Raw genomic sequence first — 13,505 nt, 5'->3', positions numbered from 1 at the left:
CAGAGGCGACATCCGGTGACGTGATGTTTGTTAAAAAGCACAAACTGTATTTAGTTTATTATGTTTATTGTTGTTGTTATGTTTTACACGTACCTCTCAAACACTAAAGTTGAACTGAGGTGATTTAAAAAGCTGTTGGCATAACTTTACCGAAGAACTTGCGCATGTAAAATAAATATATCTTTAAATATTTGTGAAGTTTTTTTGTTAGATTTTTTTATTATTATCGAGAACTTATTAGCTATAATAACCAGCACCATAGCATTTCTTATTGCGTCATACATTGCATTTTGTGGGGATAAAATATGCTTCTTCGTGCAGTACTGCTTAATGCCCACAAGGTGGCAACATTGAGCTTAGGCACAATGTTAGAAGCGCAGAATAATGATGGTGAGTTGTTTTGGATTACAAGCAGCTGCTTTTTAAAAATTTTACTTCTATTCACCTCAGAATTTGGGAAGTTTAATGTGGCTGTTTTTCTTATAGTGATAAGTATGTTTGACAACTTTAAATGCATGTGAAACTTTTTTCCTAAAATAGCTTTATTTTTAATATGGAATAGTGTTGGTCAAGTCAAGTCAAATTTATTTATAAAGCACATTTAAAAACAGCAGCCGTTACCAAAGTGCTTGACAATAAAAATCAATGGCTGTAATTTAATGTGAAAAACATTACCAAAAATAACTAAAAACATCAAAAGAAAAGCATGAAAACACAGAACAAAAAAGACTAAATCAAACCACGCTGTGTTAAGTCAGAGAATAGGTGTGTTTTTAAAAGAGATTTAAAAAGAGGAAGTCAACTGGTCAACTTTTGTGTCCCCAAAGGGCCATTAAAAAATAAAACAATTGAAATATGACAGCATGAACTAAAACACGTGCAGCATAGCCACACCCAACATCTGTGACATAAAGTACTAAATACATAAATATAAATGAAACACGACTAGTAAAAGGCTTGCTCTGTTCTACTTTTATATTCACACTCTTGGTCAAAGCTCATCTGGTCTTTCTTAGCATTTGAAACATGTGAACTAATATGTCAGTATTTCAGTAAATAATATCCAACATACACAGTGTTCCATATTTTTACTTGTTTTGTTGTCATTTAAGGATGTCAAGGGCCAGATGGAGATAATTTAAGGGCCGCTTCTGGCCCTCGGACCACATTTTGCCTATGTGTGGTATAGTTTGTTGCAGCTAGTTGCACATTCTACTAAAACTACTGCAACTGCCCAGTACACTAAGTAATTTAAACTCGATCAAAACATCTCATCTACATGGTTGCAAAATGCTTTCATTCCAAAGGTGAATGGAAAGCTACTTGTGGATTCACCCGGGAACTGCTCCGCAGCTGCCAAGTGTTTTTCTCTCTCTCTTCCTGAGGAAATCCATGTACCTTATATTTGTCTTAATGAATTCTGCAAGCTCGCAGTCTGCTCTTTTCCGGTGAGTCATGCTGCTCTCAGGACCGGCTCTGTGCACACTTCAGCTCAGACCTGGAACACGATGTTCACCCAGCTTTTATTAGACTCCTCCTCTGCCACATTCAGTGTCTGCAGGTGACACGTTTCATACAAGCTGCTCCCAAGCGATCCTCACAGGATGCACAGCTACAGAGGGGTTCTCATGGGGATGACGAGTATGAACATACGACATAAAGAACACTGCCATGAGGAAAACAGCAAAGAGTGTGTAGTACTGAGTTCATGTGTTCTTACTTTGGAAGGATACGGGCTAATCAATGGGATTAAATTTGACTTTTTAACTTGTCTGCTTTTATTTTTAAGGACATAATCAGGATTGCACTGACAGAAGTGTTCAGCTCTTATATATTTTTGAAGTACAGTACAGTCAAGACAGCATCCCCTGATGTTTGCTCAGTTTTTTCTTTCTTTCAGCTGCTCTCTTCTTCAGTGGCCACCACAGCGAACACAAAAACTTGGCTATTGATTTTACGCCGGATGTCCTTCCTGACACAACCACGGACCACCGAGCTACCACAGCCCTCTGTGTGGAGCAGAGGGCTGCCTAGGGTGCCCAGGGGAGCAGATGGTGGGGGTTCAGGGCCGTGCTCAAGGGCCCAAGGTGGAGCAAATGAGGGTGGGTGTTTCATCTTTCCCACCCATATTTTGATGTCGTCCGTAAGGGGAATTGAGCCTGCGACCTTCCAATCACAGGCTCACCTTCTCTAACCTCTCCCACCACCACTCCCCTAAATTGCCCCCCCCCCCCCCCCCCGATGTTGGCTCAGAATGTGTCACAAACAACTCTCAGCTACTTCCACGTTACATTTTAGCTTGATGTTTGCGAAATTACCATTTCTGTGTTGAATCACGTTGATTAGCGGTGACGACCATCTTGAATTGGAGCGACTCCAACAGTTAATAACAGCCAGTAGTTATTATCTAAATGTTTCATCAAACTTTATGTAGTAAGCTGTGAGGTATGTTGCAAACAGACAGACAGCGAAGAGCTAAAACAGTTAATGGCAACATTTTTGACAAAGATCTTGCACAGTCTCTTAGTGCTCAGAATATGTGTTGAGGATCAGTCTCAGCTTCGACATCAAATTTTAGACAACATCTGTAAAACTGACCGAGTTATTGACTCATTTGTCTGTGTTTTTCTCCGAATCCCAGTGTTGGCATGCTAATGAAACTGTCAGAGGTGTATATGGAAGCTATCTCAGGTCAGGATTTGTGGTTTATGGTGTTGTCCCCGCATGTATGTCAGAATGAAAACAGAGGTCACGTCATCACCGCTCGACATGTGCAATCAACAGGATAAACACAAAAGCCGCATCGCTGAAAGAACAAAAGGTCAAACAGTCATTTCAGAAACATGTCACTCTCATTTACTTTCAGCATGATGTCGGTTGACTTTTCACACGGCTCGAGGACATTTTATGTCGTTCGGATGTTGGAGTACGAGCGAGGTTTCCAGCGCTGTCAGGTAGAGCCCAGCTGGAGCAACAGAAACAAATGAACTTCCCACAGATTTATCATCAGGTTCTCAGTAACAAAGATAAAGTGTAAATGCTTTATGAGAGGACAGGGATCAGCAAACAAAACAACTTGGGGTGGTGTTTGCTGCGCGCCAGTAGACTCCTCCACACAACTGAAAAAGTCCTCCGTCTGCATTTTACACACACGGCAGGACAACGTGAGTTCTCTGCTGGAGGAAAGGAAACCTAAAGGCCATGGTATCCTGATGCATGCTCAGTAATCCAGGTAGAAAAATCCAAAAAAGTTCAATCTCTAAAGGCCATGGATTATTTCAGGGCTATTCAACTGGTGGCCCAGTGGTGAGCTCAGTTCGGCCCACCAATGGGTTAATTTTTAATTAATTTTAGATTTTAAACTGTAAAACAAACTTACTTAATGATAATACCAGCTGGACGTCCAGCCCCTGAGCTCTTGGCTTTCAGTAACTGTGCCCCCAGTTGAATAGCCCTGGATTATTTGATTTAAACAATAGTTTGATGGTGGCGCTTTTCATTCAACCTTTATTTATACAGGTTAATCCCAGGTGCTTGTGTCTAGGCTCAGGTTATTTGCTGGATGGAATATTTTGAATGCACTGAGGTTAAGTCAAGTCAGTCGGTTGTCCTTGCAGGACCTCTCCGCGGCTCCTGAACCGGACTGACTCATAATCACCGCAAATGAGCTCAACTCGCGATGGCAAACACCAGAATATTACATGAACGTTTGGACAGCGGCGGTCCAAGAACAACCACTGCATTTTTTTCTTTCTAAAACACCCCGCAGCGGATGCCAGACCCTCACACACCAGTCCAACTCAGCACTCTGTGGTGTCTCTCCCTTTAGAGAGCCCCGTCAACCCAAAACACATTTACCATATTAGAGGGCTTGGGTTCACCAAACACCAATACCTTTTTTTTTAATCAATATCACACTCCAACTTTGAGTTCAGCTGTATTGATTTTATTCTGAATTGGAGAGTGGTTTTATTTGTTTTATAAAATGGAATAAATCTACTTATATTTCTGTAAGATGGAAAAAATAGGAGTCAAATATTGTGCATGTTTGTGGAGTCCCATCAAGGCCAAGCATGCTATGCCAGCGCGCGCACACACGCACGCATGCACGCACACACACAGCATACCGAGCTTGTTTATGGCAGTCTGTGCTCCAACTTAACACCCTTCAGCTCCTTCTTTTTGTTTTACTCTGGCTGGACGCCCCACCACATCGAGCCGGTCCAGGGTTTTGCATGAAGCCATGAAACCTCATTGTAACACAAGAAACCAGTGATTCACAAAAAAACTGCAGAACTGCCCACACAATGACTTGAAGATCCAGTTGAGTGATTAAATCTTGGCCTGACTGGAGAAGGAGAAAACAACCCATCCCTCTGCTTTGAGTTTGGATTGCATGCATTGCTTTCTTTCTTTTTGAAATGCACCCAAATGAAGGAAAAATAACACTTTTGCGCATAACACTCGCATCAAGTTAAAAACAAAATGAAGCCATTTCATTCCACTGATTAGAAATCCCAGACAGATGCAGAATTATGTTTAGATGTGCCTGGATGTTGCGAGCAGGGTCTAGTTTGGATGTCATTCAAGTACCGTATTTTTCAGCATATAAGACACAGTTTATTGCATAGATTAGTCAGTTCTGCGACTTATACGCCGACGCAACTTATATACAATTTTTCCATATTCGTAATGCAATTTTTGACAAATGCTTTAAATTTTAAAGATCTGCAACAGCAAGTCCTCCCATGCGCGCTCGCTTCGTTCAGCTGGTGTAGGCGGAGGAAGGCTGGAGAGCTAGCGGCTCTGGCTGCGATGGATGGATGGATGGATGGATGGATGGATGATGCTGCACCGCCCAGGTGAAATGAAGCTGTTTTGACCATTAAAGTTGATTTATTAAGGAAAAGTTAAACTGAGACACACCTTTGCTATAATGTCACGCAAACAAATAATTGTTTTTAGATGTTAATCTTGTTAAATTTCTAAGAAGTGTTAAATTTCTTGTTAAATTTCTAAGTGGCACATAATTATGTGACTTATATATATTCTTTTCCTCTTCATGATACTTTTTTGACTGATGCAACTTATACTCCATAGTGACTTAGATGCTGGAAGATACGGTATTCATGTTGATCTAGACCAGGGGTGTCAAACTCACTTACAAAAGGGGCCAAAATTAAAACATTTTTCAAACTAAGGGCCGGTTTCAGAATCTACATTAACTCAAGTTAGAAACCCAACATCTTTTCTTGGTTGCAAGTTCCTCAACAAGAGTTGATTGGTCTCATTTGATATTCTCTGTTGCACTTTAGACATCATAATCAAAGATTATTGAAAAAAATTAAAGTGATAATAGTATTTTATGTTTAAAATAATATCTTGGGGGCCAGATAAGATGTCAATGAGGGCCACATTTGGCCCCCGGGCCTTGAGTTTGACAAATATGATCTAGACTAATTTATGGATCCAGGGTTTTTCTGTTCATCCGGTGTGCTGTATGAAGTGGATGAAGTCAACAGGCAGATCTGCACATAATAACTTTAAAAATGTACCTGTGTGAAAACAATCAGAGGCAAAATGTTTTTTAACCAACTACTCCACCATCAATAAAGTCTCTATAAAAGTGTAGAACCTGTTAAGGATATTTTATCACCCTTTGTTTTCATTGGACAGCGCTTTCCCATGTAAAACCAGCCTTGATGCGTTCATCTTTACTAACTTCAAAACCAGCCGGCTGTATTGACCAGAACGTAAATTTTCCTTTAATGGACTCAGAAGTTGCTTTCGCTGCCTTGATTGATTAGTTCATTTGTTTTATTGTGAGGCTCATTTTGTTTTTCAGCATCATGTTGTCTCTTTACAGTGACACAGTGAAGGCAGAGTAACAGTAGGTGCCATGATCTGGGCAAATATGCTTTTTATAGATCCAGCAGCAGTGGCACTGCAATTTAAAAGAGTAGTTAATATATTTTTAAGTGTGGTTCCAAGGGAAAGGGTATGGATAATTAATGTCTTACCTGCTGTTAGATAACTCTTTGAACAACCTAAATTTGGAGAAAGGGTGTTATATTTTGACCAAACTAATGACAGCAGAAACAAGAACGAAGTGGTTGGCTACTGCCTAAAAAAATCTCTAACCTCCAATATTCAGTGTTGGTTCTAGTGAGCACTATTTTATATACTTTATTTTTTTCATTCAACCTTTATTTATACAGGTTAGTCCCATTGAGCCTCAGGGACTCATTTACAAGAGAGACCTGATTTTATCAAAGTACGATGACAACAGTGAACAACAAAGACAACAGTACACAATTATACAAAGCATACAAATTGCGAAGAACAAATGAAAGAAAATGGTATTAAAAACAAAAACAGCTAGGATGTAAGGCGGTATAGTAAACTTAAAAACAGGAACATGTCTTCATTGGTTCTTGCCATGAACTTAGATGTTTGAAGCCACTTAGAGAGGTCAAGGTCGAGAGCTTCAAATCTTTTTGTAAGGTATTTCAGGAAACAGGAGCGGAGTAGGAGAAGACCCTTTTGCCTAGTTCAGTCCTCATTGAGGGAACACTGCAGGTAATAATGTCCTGAGAGCGCACGCTGTAGCTGCACTCACACAGAGACATGAAGGAGGAGATGCATGAAGGCAGCAGACCAAGAAGTGATTTAAAGATGAAAATGTACCAGTGGGAGAGTCTGCGTGAAGTTAATGATGACCAGTTAACCAGTGAATACAGGGTGCAGTGATGGGTACGATAATCACAGCCAGTTATGAATCTTAGTGCACCATGATAGACAGCATCCAACATCTGCAGGGTTCTTGTAGGAGCGTTCATGTAAATAATGTCACCGTAGTCAATGGAGGGAAGGAAAGTCACAGATACAAGGCGTTTCCTACTGTTCAGAGTTAGACAGGATCTATTTCTAAAAAAGAAACACAGTTTAACTTTCAGTTTCCTTACTAGGTTTTCCACATGGAGCTTAAAGGAGAGATTCAAATCAACCCATATACCCAAATATTTGTAGGAACTGACAAACTCAATAGGAGCACAATTCAAGGATAAAATTGAAGGAAGAATCCTGGGACCGACTTCCTGTTTGAAAACAAAATCCCTTTGGTTTTGTCAGCATTTAGGACAAGTTTGAGATGAAACAAATTTGATTGGAGGATATCGAAAGGAAATTGCAAAAGCTGGAAAGCCTTATCAACTGTTTTAGCTCAACAATAAACAACTGTATCATCAGCATAGAAATGTAAGGATGCATCAGGGATGCTTTGGCCTACATTACCTATGTAGATTGTAAAGAGGGTGGGTCGTAAGACTGAGCCTTGTTGTACACCTTTGTTGACCGTTATATAACTGGAGGAAGTACCATTATGTTGAATACATTGCCTCTGATCTGAGAGATAGTTAGAGAACCAACCAATGGTGTGATCTGAGAAACTGATTTCTGAGAGCTAATGACACAAGATGTTATGATCCACAGTGTCAAAAGCTTTAGACAGGTCTAAGAAAAGTGAAGCACAATAATCCTTAGCATCCAATTCTTCAACCACATCATTAAGAACCTTCAGTGAAGCAGTCATTATTCTGTGTTGTTTCCTGAAACCAGATTGACGTGGAGGTAAGATGTTAAATGAGTCCAAAAACTTTTTGATTTGAGAGTTTATCAGTTTTTCTAGAACCTTGGCTAAAATGCAGAGTTTAGAGATTGGTTGATAGTTGTTCAGTGAGGTGGGGTCTCCTCCCTTCAGCAAAGGAAGAACAAAGGCTGTTTTCCAAGTGTCTGGAATAGAGTTTTGGCTTATGGAGAGATTGAAGATGTGAAACACTCGTTCTGCAATGATATGAGCAGCCAGCCTTAAGAAATAGTATTTGGGAATATATAAATCAGTATATTTTATATTACCATCAACTTTTCATTAAATAATTATTCTAGCAAAAATGTTATGAAACTCATACAGGAAGTGTCCAAGGCTGCACCAGAAGTCCTCAAGCAAACTGCTACTAATGCTCACAAATAACCACATCACTTATGGTCAATAATCTTGCAATGCAAAATTCAGGACAATACAAAAGTTACGCAATAGTGTTTGAACCTGTTTGGATAATTTTTTTTCAGAGACATTTTCAATCCACTTTGGTCCTGGTCTGGCTAAGACTATAGCCATTAGCTTATCAAGCCGATCAGAATTAAACTCTAGATATCCAAATTCTGCCTGCTCAACGAGTTATCTACAACAGGTGGGATATTTATTGTTCATAACCATTCCACAGAATTTCACATCAAAAGATCTGAACTAAGGCCATCTTGTACAGTATGTACAGTATACTACTTTTAAGATCTTCATGAGGATTGTTTTCGCTCTGTTGTGATAAGATCAAACTATCTGTTGTCACAAGGTGAATACTGACAGGTCATTGTAAGAAATAGGCCACAAGTACCGCCTCTCAAAGCAGTGGTGCCACCGAATGGGGGCCAAGGGAGGGAAATGGTCACCATTATCGGTGGCTCGATTTACAGTCTTACTGTACATGCATAAAATTATTTTATCAATACAAGTTTAATAAAGAAAGGAGAAAACCAACTCAATATAAATTGTAAAATAAGAAACTAATGCAGACCTACATCAGAAGGTGATTCCCTAACTCCCATGCTGCAGTATTTTTTCACAAAGTCTTTATATGACAACAACATGATAAAACTCCTAAAATTCTACGGCTTTTGGTTTTGGCACACCAATCCAAAAGTATGAGTGGACCCCCATCTGGCCCCCACTTTGAAAAGTGCTTCTGTCTTTTTTTTTTTTTAACCTCTCTATTTGCTATCACTTCTACGACGGAGCTTTAGGGCCACGCTAAAAATAAAAAAATTTAATCCATAAAATTACGAGAATAAAGTCATAGTATTATGAGAATAAAGTCGTACGAGACATTTTATAGCTCTCGTTTATTTATTTTTTATTTTTTCCACAAGTCGGATCCACATGCGACCTGTCAATCAATCCAGTAGGCGTGTCAGTAAATTACCAATCCAAAACTAAATAAGTCGTAATATTATCTGAACTCCGACACGATAAAACAGGTTTACCACATTTTAACTGTAGTAAAATGAAGAATGTTGAGCATCTTGTTAAGTTATACTTTGGTACTGGTTTTACAAATAAGGAGATAGTTAATCTGTCAGCATATCAGCATCAGATTATTATCAGTATCATGACTTTGAACCTGTTTACAGTAAGGTGGTACACTCTGATGGTCTGCAGCAGCTCTCTGCAGGTAAGGAGCGTTTAGCTTCGGATTGGTCATTTGCTGACCCGCCTACTGGATTGATTGACAGGTCGCGTTGTGGATCCGACTTGTGTAAAAAATAAATAAACGAAAGCTATATTAAAAAAAAAGTCTCGTACGACTTTATTCTCATAATACTACGACTTTATTCAACTTTATTCTCGTAATTTTAAGGCTTTTATTTATTTTTTCTTAGCATGGCCCTAAAGCTCCGTCGTACACTTCACATAAAATAGTGCAAATGAAAGCAGCCTATGAATGGCATCTGTCCTGCACCCCTTGAATGGACTCTGTTTCAACAGAGATATGTTTTTTTTTCTTCCTCCGCTTGAAAAATGCTTTTCTTTCATTGATGAAAAGATATCCAGCATTTAGAGATGAAATTACTTTCCAAATGGCCTCTGACTCACCATCTCTATTCCCAGTGTTCTCTCTCTCTCTCTCTCTCTGTCTGTCTCCCCCCTCCCTCCTTCACCCCCGCCCCTCTCCCCACCTTCACTTGTCCTTGTGAATGTTCTTTCTATTGTAACTGTATACAACACTTAGCACTTCAGATGGCAGAAAAACCAGCTCAAGGACTGCTGCCCACTCTCAGCGTGCTCATAAATAGACTGTTTGTCCAGGCCTACCAAGCACCTCGTACCCACTGAGCCTGTGTGGGTGCGTGTGGACATTGTGCAGCTCGTACCAAAATAGAACTACACTGCTGCACGGTGTGAGGGTGGATTCACAGATAGCAGTTTGGGCACGGGGAGAATCGTTGTTGTGTGGATGAAAATGAGCTGTAATGACTCACAAAGTCTATCCCTTTTTTTTTTTTTTTTTTTTTACAACGTGCGATCCGAATCGTCTGCTCGTTCTCTAAAACAGGTGCCGCCTTTGCACACTTTCTCAGACTGCAACACTCGCACCAACTGTCTGGGACCTGACCGTCAGCACATTCCTGGAGAGCTGGGTCCCCAGAAGCAACAACTCCACCTTCCTCTGCTCCCTCCCTCCCTCCCTCACTTCCTTCCTTCCTTCCTTCCTTCCTGCCACCCTCGTGTCCTCTTCTTCACTTCCGTAGGATTGCATCACTCGTCTGCCTCTTGGCCTCCTCTGCTCGGACCCTTTAATCAAATTTGGCGCACACATATACGAGGGTAAAAATGTGTGCCCACCGCAGTCGCGCACACACATCCACTGTGGGCAGGAGGCTCCCTCATCAGTCCTCGTCCTGGTTTTGTGGCCTCAGATGGAATTTTATGGTTCGTTTGAGTGCAGGATTCTGGAGGTTTTCCAGTTGCCCTTGCTCTTTTCTTTCTCTCCCTCCATCTCTTTATTCCTCCGCTTCTGCTCGCTTCCCATTTTATTTTTCCTGCCCCCTCTTTTCTTTTCTTTTTATTTCTACCCCGTTCGCCCTCAAGGTCAGAAATATCCTGCGCTTTAAGTTTGATCCCCTCAGATATGCCTTCCCTCGCTCCCACTCGCTGCCTCTCCCTTCCTTTTTTGCTTTTCTTGTGCACGCTCAGACACACACGCAGAGACGCACTTACTGTAAGTGAATTATGCTGCTCCCAGCTTTTTCATACAGGAAACACATGCTGGGAGCAGCATAGGTGGTTCTGGATCTACAGGGTATCCAGTATAACATTCATAAATTTAAAAAGTCAACGTTTTCAGCGCTGAAAGCTGTCCTTGCTGAGCATCAGTCCTAAATTTGTGCTTTGATCCTTTGTTTTCTCCAGTGGAGTCACAGTCAGTGGACTGTCCTGACCCCAGCCAGGTTGACAAGGTTCCCATGGGTTCACCGTCTCGCTGAGTTGTGCAACACGGCAGAGGTCCAGCGCTTGTGTAATACCAGGGCCCCTGGCTGGCTAACAGAACACCAGTTCAACCAGTCGTTGGAAATCCACAAGTCGATGTGGAAAAAAGTGTTTCTGAAATTAATATCTGAGCATTAGTTGTTTGATAAATGTTGTGGGTTCCCAAATATGTATTTGTTCTTCACTTTTAAGACATCTGTGTAAATAATCAGTCAAGGATCAAGGATTTTCTAGAACAAATATTTTATCACCAACAGAAGAAACACTGGCGATATTTGTTTTTACCTGTCTGTGCGTGTTTATTTGTTTGTTATCAAAAAGTCATGTGAATAGCTGGACAGATTTTGATTAAACTTTTAGAAAGTAATCATCAAATACACATCTACAACTGTAACTCAGCCAGTTATGCTGAGGAAGAGGGCCACCTGCATCATGAAGGACCCCGCTCACCCAGCACACAAACACTATTTGCCCCTCTCCCCTCAGGAAGGAGGTTGAGGAGCATTAAGTGCAGAACCACTAGACTGAAGAACAGCTTCTACCTTGAAGCTGTTAGACTCAGGTAACCAGAATAATCACTGTAAGGAAAAAAAAAAAAAGAAAATCACCGTAATGCCACTTTAACTGGTGATATGTGACTTATCTGTGCTGCTGATTATCCATGCTGCTGATTTCTTGCCTTTATGCTGCTTTATTCATACTCATCTACTCACTCATGTTTATGCTGCTGTTTAATATACAGTTTTATTTTACATTATTAGTGTTAGCGTATGTCTTAATTCTTTTAGCGTCCAATTTAGCCTTCATTTAGCGTATATCTTATATACTTATATACTGTTTCTTTCTATACTTTATATTTTTGCCATTGTTGGGTGTAACTGGGACTCTGTGTACACAATTTTGTTCCACCTCATGCACCACATGTGATGAGGATGACAATAAAGAACCTTGAACTTGTTTTACAGACACTGAGTTAAAACCTGATGTGGTAGTAGCTGACAGTCATTTACAAAACATACTCTGAGGGTGGTCTCTCGCTGTATTGCATGACATTATTTAAAAGGTTTCACCGAAAAAGCTACAACTACATTAAGTGATTTAGTTTTGTGCTTCACTTTCAGACAGAGTTTTCTTCTGCTTTGGGTCGATGTTTGGAGATGACTGAACCCTCCCACTGGGATGCATACAACGTCATGCTGAGATGCACAAGAAAAGTGGGTCCATCAGGATGAAAATACGGGTTGTACTTGTGGTTTTACTTGTTAGAAACACACAACCCTCAAATGACATGTGTCTACCATGTGCACTTGTGATTGCTATGAACATTTTCCTTGAAGGACTTCCCGGCATGGTGAATACCCTCCTTAGCTTGAGCTGTGTCAGTTTCCAGCTCCTGGTGCCTCAGACTGATGCTTTGACAGGGAAGCCGAGAGACTCTCTCCCAGTAAAACAAACCGCATGTTTTTCTCAGGAAAAGCTGCGCCCTGCTGCAAGCTTTCAGCTTGTTGACACAACTGCTCCAGATGGGTTGGTTTTCAAGTAAAAAAAACAACAACAAGGTTGTCAAATGTGCAATATCAAGTTAACTTCAAGGACGCCACCCAATGGTCGGTGTTCTCCACGTTTTGTTCATTGTCTTGGATTGGTCTCTCGGAAATGGAGGAGACCACAGATATGAAAACACGTCCGTGAAGTGAGGTCCATCCATACATAAGAAGAAAATCAATTTGTTGCCCAAGGCACTTCAGCAAGCAGCTGGGGGGTCAGGATCAAACTCTTTGGAAGATGACCTCCTTACTACTGGGTCAAAGCTGCCCCGACTGATTGAAAAATCATTATTTATTTATTTTTGTTGTCCTTCATCTTAGATAATATGTTATTTATTTGCTTTCAGCTGATCATAATGTGATAGTCCAGATCTCCTGCAATGGGTTTCTGCAATGGTTATAAACAATTATCTTACCTCAGCTGCTGGTTTTGGTTGTCAGCAGCAAACTGGTTGATCCACTCTGAGAAGGTGTTATTTATAAGACTGAGCTGAATACAGCACCTCAGACTGAGGAAGTCTCTTGGATGAGAGACGAAACGTTTCTACATTTTTTTGCTTTGTTTTGTTTTTTGTTTTTTTGAATGTCCAGAGGACCAGATTTAACTTTTTTGAATTATCTTACCTGTTTCAGATGGCTCTTTGAATGACTTCAGTTTGGAGAAAGAGAGTTTAATACTGACTGGATTGATGAGCTTATGGCTAGTCTGAGCAGGGCTGAGATGAAAGTGGATTGATTCAGTCTTAAGAATCTTAACCTCAAATGATTCATAGCGATTCACGCATGTGAATTACATTTCTTTATTCCATCCATCCATCCATCCATCCATCCATCCATCCATCCATCCATCCATCCAT

This window comes from Nematolebias whitei, chromosome 12 (assembly GCF_014905685.2).
Source record: "Nematolebias whitei isolate Nwh7 chromosome 12, NemWhi1, whole genome shotgun sequence".
Classification (NCBI taxonomy): domain Eukaryota; kingdom Metazoa; phylum Chordata; class Actinopteri; order Cyprinodontiformes; family Rivulidae; genus Nematolebias; species Nematolebias whitei.
This window is presented reverse-complemented; position numbering follows the sequence as displayed.